The sequence below is a fragment of the Hyperolius riggenbachi genome, chromosome 8 (assembly GCF_040937935.1).
Source record: "Hyperolius riggenbachi isolate aHypRig1 chromosome 8, aHypRig1.pri, whole genome shotgun sequence".
In the NCBI taxonomy this organism is placed as follows: Eukaryota; Metazoa; Chordata; class Amphibia; order Anura; family Hyperoliidae; genus Hyperolius; species Hyperolius riggenbachi.
In genome coordinates this window covers 245306585-245322485 of record NC_090653.1, presented here as the reverse complement: position 1 = coordinate 245322485, position 15901 = coordinate 245306585, and the positions used below count along the sequence as shown (strand labels likewise).

Sequence of the window (15901 nt, the reverse complement as noted above, 5' to 3'; positions counted from 1 at the left end):
CGATCGTTTCCAACGATGTACTACTTTTGCAAACGATCGTCGTTGGTTAAAATCCGCCGAGACAGAACTTTCTTTTGTAGCGATTTGGCTCGTTCGTCGTTTGCCTTAATAGTCGGTGGTTCGTTTTTTGTAACGATCGTCGTTGGTAAAGATCGGGGAACGATCGTTACAAACGACTATAGTCGCATGTGTGTACGCACCTTAAGAATCTAAAATTTGTCAGTAATGTCAAATTTCTACTACTTACTGTAAGTAACAGCCACATAGGAGAAAAGTAATTTATGGCTCATTTTACTCTGGAAGAAACGTACTTCTTATCTGTATATGTTTACATGTATTGTAAATTTTAAGATTTTCGCGACAGAGGTCCTTTAAGTATAGGAGAACCCCCCTTTAGTATAGGTGGCTTCCCCTCTTTCAGTATGTTCCCCCTTTTAGGCAGCCTCCCCCTCCTTTCAGTATGTAGCCATATGCCCCCCTTAAAGCGGATCTGAGATGAAAAACTAACTATAACAAGCATAGGCGGACTGGCCTGGGGGGACAGGGGGCGATTGCCCCCCCCCGGGCCGCCTCCTGCACCTTTCATCAGGGCCGCCAGGATGTTTTCCTACTCTTTTTCATAGAAGCTTCTCTCTCCTCCGGCCCAATGCAGTGCGTGTTGGTGAATCTCGAGGTGCTGCTAGGCAACAGAGGTCCTGCCCCCTGCCTGTAGTAGCAGCCAGCCAGTGAAGAGAGAGCAGAGGTGGCTCTCTAGCGAGTCATTTGAAGTGGCCAGGCTACCGGAGGATTTCAGTGCTGCCTGGTGAAATGAACGCAGAAGTTTCAATCCCAGATTCCCAGCGTCCTGCCCCTTGAAGCTGGACGAGACAGGGCACAGATCACTGCAGCCAGACATCAGCGGCTGACCAGACAATGTTCTTTGTAAGCGGACACCTCTCCTCTTCATTTGTTTGCTTTGTTTTGAACTGGCCAGCTCTGTGTACATGTAACCCTTTCACTGCTGCCTGCTAGTTGTAGCTTTTTGCAGCACTGGCTCTTTGGATGCATATTTATATATTCTTCTAGTTTGACTGCACACTGATATACTGTACTATATCACTAACACTTACTACTTTACTTAAAGGACTTCCGATGCACAATAAAAAAAAAAATCTCTTTTTTAAATCACGCTTCTCCCGGCCGCAAGCAGCAGTCGCAGTCCCTTGCCGCAGCCCTGGTCCTCTTCAGTGTCCCTGCTGGCCGTCCGCAATGATGTCTACCTGCTGGCAGGGTCGGCTCTTCTGCGCCTGAGTCCGCGTCATCTGGCGCATACTGCTCCTGAGCATTAGTTGTGCACACGCCCAGTATGTGCTAGATGATGTGGACACGCAGGCACAGAAGACCAGACCACCTGGCGGGTAGCCATCATTGTGGACGGCCAGCAGGGACATTGAAGAGGACCAGGGCTGCGGCAAGGAACTGTGACTGCTGCTCGGGGCCAAAAGAAGCCCTAGGTGATTAAAAAATAGATTTTTTACTTTGCATTGGAAGTCCTTTAAAAGAAACCTTAAAGTGTACCTGAGTTGTGTACTGGTGTATTTATACTTACCTGGGGCATCCTCCAGCCCCATGAGGTGCTCCCTCGCTGGCCGCTTTGTTGTCTTGTAATATTACACAACCCCCTCCTGGTAATCTAGCCAGTCATGCACTTCTGCACATGCCTGTTTCCCCACCATTCCCTCTCCCTGCTGTCCTTCTTGTTCCTCTCTGATATCCATTCAGCAGCTGTTCCCTCTGTAAGTTGCATGTGCCTCCTGAATTGTGCTCCCACAGCCGGGAGCATTTTGCGTTTGCGAAGTTGCTAAAAATTGGTACTGCGCACGCTGCAAACATTTCAAATTGGTACTGCGCACGCTGCAAACATTTCCAACTATGGAAGTGTGATCAGGGAGGCGTGTGGCCATGCCTGGTTCCTCACCCTCTGCAGGGGCATCAGGCTGAGCTGTCCCTGTGCTCCACAGCCCCCCTTAAGAGTAGTACTCACATGTCCTCGATACAATGGCAAATCTCTCTGCTCTCCTCAAGCTGAGAGTAACTATGGTGACTTTCCTGTCACTTAGCCTCCAGGTACCATGGTTACTCCCAGCGCGGCCGGTTCCATGATAAGCGTTCTCCTATCTTCCTCACTGGTACCCCCTACTGCTGGATTATATTGGTCACATCATTACGCGACACCGGCATTAGGAGGGAGCAGGCAGAGGAGGACGCTTATCATGCAGGCACCCAGGAGTAGGTGAGTAGACTGCTGCTCTTCCCGCTGCGGGGAGTGGGGAACCAAAGGAGCCACAGTGGGGGGAACACAGGAGCCATGGGGGTGGGGCACAGGGGGAACAAGAGTGACACAGGGAAAAAAAGGAACAAGAGACATGAGGTGACACAGAGGGAGACAAAAGAGACAGAGGGGGACAAAAAAGGCACAGGGGGAATAGGTGACATAGAGGGGGACAGAAGAGGCACAGAAATGAGTGTTCTGACAGATTTAGATTAAGAACAAACCTACATTCCCTATTTCCTTCATTAACCAAGGACTACCTGTATTTCACAAGCCACTTTATTAGGTACAGTATGTCTTGCTAGTACTGAATATATTCTTTTTTTGCCATCAGAAATGCCTTAATTTTAATTCTTTATGGCATTCCTCTGAGATTTTTGGTCCATACTGACATGTCATGCAGTTGACTCCACCCACAGCATGACATGGTCACGCCCATTTTTGTCATTTGTCGTTCCCCCCCCCCCCCCTTTCAAGGGCCTCTGGGTTGCATTTTCCCCCCAGGCCAAAAGGTCCCAGTCCTCCCCTGATAACAAGTAACTTATCTAACTAAAGTTTAGATAGTTTACACAGCATATGTAGGTGCAAGCAGCTTCAAAAGTTTATGATTATTTATTCCTATGATACAATGAGGGCAGCCATGTTCTGTTTGTCACATTGTCACAGGCCGAGGACTAGAGATGCTATCAGCTGCCTGTGTGTAAATGCAGTCCCCTCTCCCCCTCCCTCCTCCCCTCTGCCTCTGAAATCAATGGCCAGTAATCTCCTCCTCCTCCTGCCCAAACTGAGCTCTCATAAGCCCTTGCTACAGTGCCAAGGTACAAAAGGAGCTGTGGGCAAGATTTGTTTAGTTTATAGGGAATTAGAGTATTAAAACAAAAAAGTATTTGGCTTGAGGAATGCCCTATAAACTATATGACAGGAACACAATTATGCAATGAGTAAAAGTTTATCTCGGATCCACTTTAAGTATAGGAAGCCTCTCCAAAGCAGTCAGGTGGCCTGCCCCCCCTTTGGTATAGGTGGCTTTCCCTTGTGTAGTCAGATGCCCCCCTTAAGTATCGGCAGGCAGCCCCCCCCCCCCCCCGCAAAGTAGTCAGATGCCTCCACCCCTGAAGTATAAGAGCCCCCTTAAGTATAGGTGGCCTAGTGTATGCAACAGCCTCCCCCCCCCCCCCCCCCCCCAGTCTTCTGGGTTGGGAAGTATCTCACCTGCTTCCCAGTGTGGCAAAGTTCCCTTCAGTCGGCTGCCACACAGGTGCTAGCCCTGCCAGCCACTTCCTCTCCGACGCTTGTCTGCCTGCACATCGTTCCCCTTGCTCTGCTGCCCGAGTGTCCAGGCTTTACTCATTCATTCAAACTTGCAGACATCAACAGTGTGGCCCGCAGTGATGCGTGAGACAAGCGTTGTCCAATGACAGAGCTGTATAATTACAGGTAGTGAATTATACGGCACTGTCATTGGTCACCGCTAACTTATCACTGTGGCCATGCTGAAGATATCTGCAAGTCTGAATGGATGGGGATCCCGGGCAGCGGTCGGAACCAGGGGAACTTCATACAACATAGATGAGTGCTGGGAGAGGAAGCGGTGAGCAAGCGGGCAGCATTAACACCAGCGAGGGACACACAGCAGTCACCCCAGATTCCCTCAGCACCCCATGACCGCAGCAGCACCCCTAGGCATGTCTATGCTCGGACCACTGCGCTCTGGGGAGCCCTATGGTTCATACACCACTGGCACATGCATGAGGAAGTGATGTAGCGGATGTGATGAACACAGACTCAGATCAGGGGACGGCTCTAGGCTCGTGGTGGCCCTGAGCAGAGAAAGAATTGGTGACCCCAATGTCACTATGGGATCTTATGCAGGGTAAATGGCCATATCCATTGCAGACACTGCATAGCAGCTTTGTGCTCATGACACAAATGTTTAACATTTGCTGAAATTTGCCACTGCGCTTTGCCTCCACCCACACTGTCTCTGCATGTGGCGTCCTTTCTCCATGCTGCTGGGGAGCACCTCCTGGCAACTAGGCTGCAGACAGTGCCTTTACTAGTGATGCATGCAGGTGCTGGCAAAGCACACTGTATCACTATTACAGGTGCGCTGCAGTGACATGTGCAGTCATAGTGACCAGGTCGTCCATCGGTAAGCGCATGCGGTGGCCCCCGTGGGAATGGTGGCCCTGTGCACATGCACAGATGGTACATTCCTAAGGCCGCCCCTGCCCAGGTCATTAGAGAGCATGCACACAGGCTTGACCAGTGTGGATGTGTCTATGCTCCTCCCCTTCCAAAGTACTAATCAGGACATTCAAACTACTGAAGCATTCCTGTGCAGAGCCGGGGCCAAGGTGTGAAAATGTTAGATCTGGCCCTTGATTCATTCATTTAAATAGACTCTGAAATCAGCTACACCAAGACTACCTTAAGGCTAGGTGCACACATAGCAGAAACGCTAGCGTTGCGGAAATTGCTGCGTTTTTGCCGTTAATGGTAGTCTGTGGGCCGCAGGAAAAAAACGCATATAAAAGCAGCATATGCGTTTTCTATGCGTTTTCAATTTTGCGTTTTTAAAAACGCAGGTTTTGTTGTATAATATTCACGTATCAAATACGCACATAATGAAAGTCAATGGGAACGCAGCGGTATACGTTTTTCATGCGTTTTCCATGAGTTTCTATATGCGCTTCCCCCCCCCCCCCCCCAAAAAAAAAATATTTTTTTTTGCTGTATTTCTGCTTCCTGTTTATTATACCTGAAAGGACAACTAATGAGCAAGGTAATGTCCATGTTTCACTATGGTTCACATGGGAGATATTAGAATTTAACAGTGTGCTGACCAGGAAGCTGTTATGGGGTAATAGCCATTTTTAAAATGTAGGACGGAGAATTCCATTGATCACAGTGGACAAACAGTACGCAGGAGAGGAGAAAGGGATTGATGAGTAGACTATACAGGGGTATATATGACGTGTGTATGTTAATTTTGACTTTTAATTTTCAGTCCAGGTTTGCTTTAACCACTTGAGGACCCACCCTTTTCCCCTCCCCCCCCCCCTTAAGGACCAGCGCTGTTTTAGCTGATCTGTGCTGGGTGGACTGTGCAGCCCCGATCAGGGTGCAGGCAGAGCGACCAGATCGCCCCCTTTTTTCCCCACTAGGGGGATGATGTGCTGGGGGGGTCTGATCGCTCCTGCCTACCTGGGTGTTGCGGGGGGGGGGGGCACCTCAAAGCCCCCCTCCGCGGCGAAATTCCCCCCCTCCCTCTCCTCCCTACCTTCCCCGGAGATCCGAGGCTGCACAGGAACGGATCTGTCCTGTGCAGCCTCTAACAGGCTCCTGCCTGTCATGTGACAGCGATCCCCGGCTGCTGATTGGCCGGGGATCGCTGATCTGGTACAACGCTGCTACTGTTTTACTTTAGCAGCGTTGTACGAATGTAAACAAAGCGGATTATTTCCGCTTGTGTTTACATTTAGCCTGCGAGCCGCGATCGGCGGCCCGCAGGCTATTCACGGAGCCCATCGGCGTGAATTGACAGGAAGCAGCCGCTCGCCGCGAGCGGCTGCTTCCTGATTAATTAGCCTGCAGCTGGCGACGCAGAACTGCGTCGCTGGTCCTGCAGCTGCCACTTTGCCGACGCGCGGTATGAGTGCGCGGTCGGCAAGTGGTTAAAGAACTTACAAGCTGAATTTTAAAAAAAGTTAAATACCTTTTTAAATTCTTTATGTATGGAGGAAGCCATCGACGCCCTCCCATTCATTCCGCCTTGCCTCCACGGGGAGAGGAGGCCCTAGAACTGCACAGCCACGGCCATCTGTGGCGGCCATATTGAGGCGGGAATTTTAACTCGACCTGTTCAGTGGGGTCGGGACCGGAGGGGCTATTGAAGCGGGGGCAAGACGGAATTAATGGGAGGGCGTCGATGGTGTCCTTCATACATAAAGAATTTAAAAAGGTATTTAACTTTTTTTTTGTAAATTTGAGCTTGTAAGTCCTTTAAGATTAGTGGACACCTGTAATGGTTTCAACCTGTAGTGATCGGATGCGATTGCTAGGGTGACAGTTCTGGGACACAACACGGTACAGACAGACAGATCCTGTGCTGTTACCTAGCAATGCTATTGTGTTTGGATCCAATCTCTACAGACCACTGGCATACAGGGCCGGATTTGTACTCTTTACCGCCCAAGGCCACTGACACCAGCCACCCCCTTTCAGTATAGGTAGCGAGATGACCCCTCCCCCCTTCCCTCCAGTATAGCTAGCTAGATGACCCCCCCCCTTTACCTCCAGTATAGGTAGCCAGTTGACTGCCTTAATCCCTCCTTTTCCTACCCCCCTTTCAGTATAGGTAGCCAGCTCACCTTCACACCGCAGCAGCCATCAGTGTCTCATTTCTCCACTCGTTTCCAGTGCAGAAGATTCCTTTACCCTTCTGTCTCCAATGCTCCCCAAGTCCATAGCCACTGGCTACAATGCAAATGTGCACAGAGTGCAAGGTATACAGTATATTTTGTCCCCAGCTGTGTGCTCCTACTTTTACTGCCTGATGAAGCGGGTGTATGCCTGCGAAACACGTTGTACTTAACCCCTGGAGTGTACCATTAAACTTATCTTTATTGAATTACACAGCTTCCTTGTGTCTGCTTGAGGGAGGTAAGTCCACCACTGCCTCCTAAGCAATTTTAAACATTTTAGATTTTGTTTTTATTCTTTTGGTGCCTCTGTTCATTTTACTATACAGAGTGCAAGGTGGCTGCTGCACAGGCAGCTAGCAGCAGAGTACCGTGGTCAGGCACTTGCCTCATCTCCCTGCATTGCAGCATATGCAAGATTGCAAATGCTGCTTCAGTTTAGCTTGCTGCTTTGGTGCCCTTGCTCCTGTGGAGCCCTAGGCCATGGCCTAGGTGGCCTTGGCCTAAATCCGGCCCTGCTGGCATACAAACTATGATGCGGGGGAGGGTATGGAGCCCTGGGCAGGGGTGCAGCTAAGGTTTTTGTGGCCCCAAGCGGACTGTAGGAAGAGGCCCTATCCAATGGGTGTGGCTATCCCGCGTAAGTGGGCATGGCCATGATATGTGGGTGGAGCGGGAGGGCGGATTGAGGCGGGGCTGTTTGCGGGGGAAAATTGATGTTGGAGTGATTGGGCGTGGCCATGACATTGTATGGGCGGAGCTTAACCATAGCACAGAAAATATAGCCAACTATGACCATTAAATAATAAATGCAGCAACAGTTACCCCAGACACCAGAAAATAAAAACGCAATTTGTGCAACATTTCAGCAGAAAACAAACGCAATTTGGACCACATTTCAGCAGAAATCAAACGCAATTTGGCCCACATTTCAGCAGAAATCAAACGCAATTTGGGCCACATTTCAGCAGAAATCAAACGCAATTTGGGCACATTTTCAGCAGAAATCAAACGCAATTTGGGCACATTTTCAGCAGAAATCAAATGCAATTTGTGCAACATTTCAACAGAAAACAAACGGAATTTGGGCCACATTTTAGCAGAAATCAAACGCAATTTGGGCCACATTTCAGCAGAAATCAAACGCAATTTGGGCCACATTTCAGCAGAAATCAAACGCAATTTGGGCACATTTTCAGCAGAAATCAAACGCAATTAGGGCACAGTTTAGCAGAAATCAAACCCAATTAGGGCACATTTTCAGCAGAAATCAAACGCAATTTGGGCACATTTTCAGCAGAAATCAAACGCAATTAGGGCAAATTTTCAGCAGAAATCAAACCCAATTAGGGCACATTTTCAGCAGAAATCAAACGCAATTTGGGCACATTTTCAGCAGATATCAAACGCAATTAGGGCACATTTTCAGCAGAAATCAAAAGCAATTTAGGCCACATTTCAGCAGAAATCAAACGCAATTTGGGCACATTTTCAGCAGATATCAAACGCAATTTGGGCACATTTTCAGCAGAAATCAAATGGAATTAGGGCACATTTTCAGCAGAAATCAAATGCAATTAGGACACATTTTCAGGAGATATCAAACGCACTTTGGGCACAGTTCAGCAGAAATCAAATGCAATTAGGGCACATTTTCAGCAGATCTCAAACGCAATTAGGGCTGCAAAAAGAAAATAATTTACTCACCTGGCACTGGCAGAAGTCTTCTCTCCCCGTCTCCTGGCCGGCTCCTCAGGCGCGCAGTTCCCACGGTGCTCCCTCCCTCCTCCAGTCTCCCGCGCTGATTGAATGCAGGGCTACGGGAAGATGGCCACCTGAAGCCCTGTACTGGAGACATAAATAGTCTCCAGAGCAGGGCTTCGGCGGCGGCCATCTTCCCGTAGCCCTGCTCTGCTTTGCCAGCCCTGCGGGGCTGTGGGAAAACAGTAACGTCACGCCGACGCCGAGGCCCCTAAGACCTTGAGGCCCCAAGCGGACGCTTGGTTTGCTTGGTGCCTCGCGACGCCCCTGGCCCTGTGTGAGGAGTAGACAGGGGGGTAACTAACAGACAAGCCAGCTGCTTAACCTGTAAGATGAATGCACTTCTATAGTGCATGGAGAAGCCATGGTGTCTGAAAGTGCCCTGTCTGCCCCGCCCCAACTGTAGCACTGATTGAAAGAGTGTGCCCTCTGACACAGCTGCTCCGCCCACCCTCTCCTCTGCTTGTGTCTACACAGGAAGCTCTCCTCCTGTACTTGAGGCAGAAGATTTGAGCTCTTGCATGCTGTCTGCCTGGAAGACATGAATCGCTCCTCTTTACACATAGTATAGCTGTGCTTCCAGCCAGTGGCGTAGCTATGAATTTAGGGGCCCCGGTGCGAGTTTTACATTGGGGCCCCCCCCAAGAACTCTATATGTAGCAATTGATACAGCGCAACAAAACCTGCCAAGGTCATCTACAGTGTCAGAGGTGCCAGAAGGGGATGGGGAACAGCTTGTTAATGATTACTACCATTTAAAGCATATATAGAAGTGATCATTACCAACACAGGACCAATAAACAGCTTATACTTTGGTTTAGGAAGGGCCCCATGGGGCCCCTCTGGCCCAAGGGCCCCGATGCGGTCGCTACCTCTGCAACCCCTATTGCTACGCCCCTGCTTCCAGCCTGGACTCTGCAGGGACCAGCTTATCTCCTGTGTTTCATTGTCTGCTTTCCTGGTAATGGGCGGGAGGGAATTCAGCAACTCCACTGCATACCTCCCAACTTTTTGAGATGAGAAAGAGGGACACTTAAAGAGAGTCTGAAGCGAGAATAAATCTCGCTTCAGAGCTCATATGCTAAAACGACGCTATCCCGCGGCTAAACAGGGGTCCCTTACCTCCCAAATCCCCTCAGTGCAGCAGGGGATCACTTCCTGATTGAGGCAGGGCTAATGGCCGCAGCCTTGCCTCACGCGCGTCTGTCAGCGCGTATCTCCGCCTCTCCTCTGCCCCTCTCAGTCTACCTTCGCTGAGAGGGGCGGGGGAGAGGCGGCGATGCGCCGCTGATAGACGGCGCTGAGAGGCAGGGCTGCAGCCGTTAGCCCTGCCTCAAGAGCAGCAAAATCTACGACCAAGTTGGTCGTAGATTTTGCAGGGGTGGGTTTGGGGGGTAAGAAACCCCCGTTTAGCCGCGGGATAGCGGCGTTTTAGCAGGGGCACTCATGCCCCTGCTGAATATAAGCACTGAAGCGAGATTTATTCTCGCTTCAGTGTCTCTTTAAGCCACGCCCCTGCCACACCCCTGATCACGCACGCCCCGTCACAACCCTAGTCACGCATACCATGAAGATTTCATCAGAAAAATATGTTTTATAATTTAAACCACACTGGCCCTTTCTATCCTGGTTCATTTCCTTCATATTACCATTTTAACATTAGTAATATATCAATTTAAAGGATGGGAATAAAGTTTAGAGTCAAACACATTTTTTAGTAGAGAAATATATATATTTTCATAGAAAGAGGAACAAAGTCCTGAAAAAAGGACAAATAAGAAAGAGGGACAGTGGGACAGGGCTCCCAAAGAGGGACTGTCCCTCCAAAAGAGGGACAGCTGGGCGTTATGCAACTGTATGGCTTGCAGAGTTGCAAGGCTCCGCCATTTCCTTTCAAGCAAGTGTGTAATACCTTGCTGATCAAACAGTGATTTCTGCTCTTTGTTTGAAAGAGTATACATGTTATTGCCCACAGAGGTTCTCCTGGTATGCGTGTGTGTGTGTGTGTGTGTATATATATATACTGTATATATACTGTATATATATATATATATATATATATATATATATATATATATATATATAAAATATATACGTGTGTTTGCGGACCACTGGGCTATGTGGGTGGGTGTGCGTTCGTGGGGTGTTGCAGGTGTCTGTCCATCGGTGCGGTTGGGGGTCTCCCAGGTAGCAGGGCACTGGCTATTATACAGGGAGCCCTACAAACCTCATACAGGTACGGATATTTCCCCAGTTTAAAATCTCTCTCTGTCACTCTCTCTCTCTCTCTCTCTCTCTCCCTCTCTCTCTCTCTCTCTCTCTCTCTCTCTCTCTCTCTCTCTCTCTCTCTCTCTCTCTCTATATATATATATATATATATAGATATATATTTAGATGACAAGCAATATCCCTTTGTCTTTATTGCAGAGCTTACTTGAGTCGACTGAGAGGACGGGAGACCGATCCTGGGAATGGAGCGACGGAGGGAGGCGAGCCAGGTGAGAACCATAGCAATTCCTCTATAACCCTACACAGCAACATTCCACTGTGCAGTTCTGTGTCATAGCTTCCCAGTACCCCATAATGCTTCCCAGTACCCCATAATGCTTCCCAGTACCCCATAAAGCTTCCCAGTACCCCATAATGCTTCCCAGTACCCCATAATGCTTCCCTGTACTCAGCATGCTTCCCGGTACCCCATCATGCTTCCCAGTACCCCATAAAGCTTCCCAGTACCCCCATAAAGCTTCCCTGTACTCATCATGCTTCCCGGTACTCCATCTTGCTTCCCAGTACCCCCATAAAGCTTCCCAGTATCCCTGCACCACATAATGTATCCCAGCACCGCATAATGTATCCCAGCACCTGATAATGTATCCCAACACCGCATAATGTATCCCAACACCGCATAATGTATCCCTGCACCGCATAATGTATCCCAGCACCGCACAATGTATCCCAGCACCATATAATGTATCCCTGCACCTGATAATGTATCCCAGCACCGCATAATGTATCCCAGCACCGCATAATGTATCCCAGCACCACATAAAGTATCCCAGCACCGCATAATGTATCCCTGCACCGCATAATGTATCCCAGCACCACATAATGTATCCCAGCACCGCATAATGTATCCCAGCACCATATAATGTATCCCTGCACCACATAATGTATCCCAGCACCGCATAATGTATCCCAGCACCATATAATGTATCCCAGCACCACATAATGTATCCCAGCACCGCATAATGTATCCCAGCACCGCATAATGTATCCCAGCACCATATAATGTATCCCTGCACCACATAATGTATCGCAGCACCGCATAATGTATCCCTGCACCACATAATGTATCCCTGCACCTGATAATGTATCCCTGCACCGCATAATGTATCCCAGCACCGCATAATGTATCCCTGCACCACATAATGTATCTCTGCACCTGATAATGTATCCCTGCACCGCATAATGTATCCCAGCACCGCATAATGTATCCCAGCTCCACATAAAGTATCCCAGCACCGCATAATGTATCCCTGCACCACATAATGTATCCCAGCACCGCATAATGTATCCCTGCACCGCATAATGTATCCCTGCACCACATAATGTATCGTAGCACCGCATAATGTATCCCAGCACCGCATAATGTATCCCTGCACCACATAATGTATCGCAGCACCGCATAATGTATCCCTGCACCGCATAATGTATCCCAGCACCACATAAAGTATCCCAGCACCGCATAATGTATCCCTGCACCGCATAATGTATCCCAGCACCACATAAAGTATCCCAGCACCGCATAATGTATCCCTGCACCGCATAATGTATCCCAGCACCGCATAATGTATCCCAGCACCGCATAATGTATCCCAGCACCACATAAAGTATCCCAGCACCGCATAATGTATCCCAGCACCACATAAAGTATCCCAGCACCGCATAATGTATCCCTGCACCGCATAATGTATCCCAGCACCGCATAATGTATCCCTGCACCGCATAATGTATCCCAGCACCGGATAATGTATCCCAGCACCGCATAATGTATCCCAGCACCGCATAATGTATCCCAGCACCGCATAATGTATCCTAGCACCGCATAATGTATCCCTGCACCGCATAATGTATCCCAGCACCACATAAAGTATCCCAGCACCGCATAATGTATCCCTGCACCGCATAATGTATCCCAGCACCGCATAATGTATCCCTGCACCGCATAATGTATCCCAGCACCGGATAATGTATCCCAGCACCGCATAATGTATCCCAGCACCGCATAATGTATTCCAGTATGCAACGCGTTTCACAGAGGTGTCTGGCTCTTCTACTGACCATATATGCTATTGCTCCGTTGTTATTGCCTGATGAAGCGGGATCAAACCTGCGAAATGCGTTGCATATTTGGAGTTCATAAATAAAATATATTGACTGTCTTCACTACAGTCTTTGTGTGTCTACTTGGAGGAGGTAAGTCCACCACTACCTCCTCTATTTACCAAGAATTTGGTTTTTAAGCTCATTTAGCTTCCTTTTATCCTTTTGGCACCTCTGTTCTCCTGCATATTACTGTTAGGAGTGGAGAGGGCGGAGGGTTAGTGTTAGGGGTGTTAGGGGTGGAGAGGGGGGAGGTTAGTGTTAGGAGTGGAGAGGCGAGAGGTTAGTGTTAGGAGTGGAGATGGGGAGGTTAGTGTTAGCTGTGGATAGGGGGGAGCTTAGTGTTAGGAGTGGAGAGGTTTGTGTAAGGTGTGGAGATGAGGGAGGTTGGTGTTAGCTGTGGAGAGGGGGCAGGTTAGTGTTAGGTGTGGAGATGGGGGAGGTTGGCGTTAGGTGTGGAGAGGCACAAGGTTAGTGTTAGGTGTGGAGATGGTGGGGAGAGAGCGGACACAGACACAAGCGCGGAGGGGAGCGAGGGGCAGCGGACCACACGGGGAGCCAGTATATGCCGGTACAGGAATTACACAGGGAGCAGACCACACAGGTAGCTAATACAAGGAATCCCTGACATGGTGGCAGGTCGCGGTTCGTATCGCCGGTGCTCGGAAGTCGGGGATTCCCTGCATTTGCTGTATAAGGCACAGGGATTTTTCCTCCCCATTTTTGGAGGCAAAAAGTGAGACTTATACGGTGGAAAATATGGTAATATCTGTGTACTCTGAGGTCTATTCTGCCTTCATTGTGCTAATAAGCTTTTTATCCATCCACAGAGGAAGCGGGAAGATGATGGGATGTGCGCCATCTGGCTCGCTGATATCCAGGAGGAAGAGAGGGTGAGGTAAGTAATGCTCATTTCTGTTACACATTTCTATTGTCTTTGCTGTATTTAGTGTCACATATAGCCTCTGTCAGTCTGGATATTAATGTACATTTCTGTTCTCCCTGCAGACGACTTCCGTGCAACCACCATTTCCACCAGACCTGCATCGATAGTTGGCTGCAGGAGAGCCGGACCTGTCCCCTCTGCAGGAGTCCCATCGCCGCACCCCGTCACATCTGAGCAACGCTGGATAACAGACCCTCTAGGGCCCCTCGCTCCCCTCTGCGCTTGTGTCTGTGTCCGCTCTCTCCTCACCATCCCCACACGGGCACCGTGGCCCGTGCGGGCACTGTGGCTACCTAAATGGAAAAGGCGTGGGAGGAGAGCCGGACCTGTCCCCTCTGCAGGAGTCCCATCGCCGCACCCCGTCACATCTGAGCAACGCTGGATAACAGGCCTTCTAGGGCCCCTCGCTCCCCTCCGCGCTTGTGTCTGTGTCCGCTCTCTCCACACCATCCCCACACGGGCACAGTGGCCCGTCAGGGCACTGTGGCTACCTAAATGGAAAAGGCGTGGGAGGTTCTCTGGCTATCTAAATGGGGGGTTGGGGCACTCTGGCTACCTAAAAGGGGTAATTCTGGCTAACTAAAAGGGGGACACTCAAGCTAAGTAAAAGGGGGGCAATCTGGCTAACTAACAGGGGGACACTCTGGCTAACTAACAGGGGGACACTCTGGCTAACTAAAAGGGGGACACTCTGGCTAACTAAAAGGGGGACACTCTGGCTAACTAAAAGGGGGACACTCTGGCTAACTAAAAGGGGGACACTCTGGCTAACTAAAAGGGGGGTAATCTGGCTATATAAAAGGAGGTCGTGCCAGCTACCTAAAGGGGGGCACTCTGGCTAATTCAAAGGGGGGCACCCTGGTTACCTAAAAGGTGGGGGGGTGTAAAATCCTGGGGGTATTGATCCAGGGATTTTATCTGACTGCTATTTGGAGTCGGGAAGGAATTTTTTCCCTTTTATGGCTAATTGGCCCAGGCCTTGAAGGGTTTTTCGCCTTCCTCTGGATCAACTAGGATATGTTATATTTTTTGTATTTCTACTTTCTTTATAATATATGTATTAATCTTAACTGTGTCTGTGTGTTTTTATCTCTCTGATAAAAGTGTGTTTCCTATAGGTACAAATAATGTATAGAATAATGGGTAACGCCACTAATGTCAGTACCACAGTCTATGGCCATTCTGGGGGGAGAGGAGCAAATTAGCATTTCTCTGACTAAACAAACTTTGCGTAATCATTACCAACATCTGAGTAATAGAAGATATCTGGAAAGACCTGTGGATCTTCCAGAGGGGCACAAAAATATGGCAAAAAAGGATCCGCATATAGGATATAATATGCAAGATCACAAAAGGGGGTAGTCACAAACCCGGGTGGCTACCAGCAACCACTGGGCCCTTTCCACTAGCGATTGCTAGCGCTTGCGTTAAATGCTAGCGATTGCGATTCAGCAGGTCCCTAATTTTTTTCCGCGATTGCGATAGCAATTTTGCTATGCAATACATTGCATAGTAAAATCGCTGTAAAAATCTCTTCACAGCGCTATTGTGCTTTGGTATAAACCGAATCGCAGTAGTGAAAAACACCTACCGTGATTCCTATGTTATTTAGCAAACCCCAGCGATTTAAAAATGGCTAGTGGTTTGTGATTTTGGTAATTCAGCATCGCAATTGCCGCAAGTGGAAAAGGGCCCTACAGCTCTTTAGAAGTAATCAGTCGATAGGTTGGCACATCTATTGGATGTATACAGTCACTCTCCAAATAAACACTTACATGGGGAAATTGTAAAGCAAAAACAAAATACCCAACATAAAACAACCACAGAGGGGTCGATCAACAAATTAATAGGAGGAGGTGCCTCCAAAAATATCTAAAATGGTTAAAATCAGTTTAAAAGTTAAAAAGAAAATTATCTCAAATGCAGGATAGACGATAGACCAGTAATATAGAAGTTCAGATACTTGGTCTATCTCGTCTAATTTTCCTTGTTTTTGTAGATTTTTGCGATATATATATATATATATCTATATATATCTATATATATATATATATCTATATATATATATATCTA

At 48.6% G+C, this 15901-nt stretch overlaps 1 long non-coding RNA gene across 1 annotated transcript; it reads left to right on the top strand.

The window, feature by feature from the left end:
• Window positions 1-731: 731 nt before the first annotated feature.
• LOC137528498 (uncharacterized) lies at window positions 732-14699 on the top strand. Its single transcript, XR_011023413.1, has 4 exons — window positions 732-921; window positions 10924-10994; window positions 13713-13780; window positions 13891-14699. It is a non-coding gene; the product is annotated as an uncharacterized lncRNA (long non-coding RNA).
• Window positions 14700-15901: the final 1202 nt, after the last annotated feature.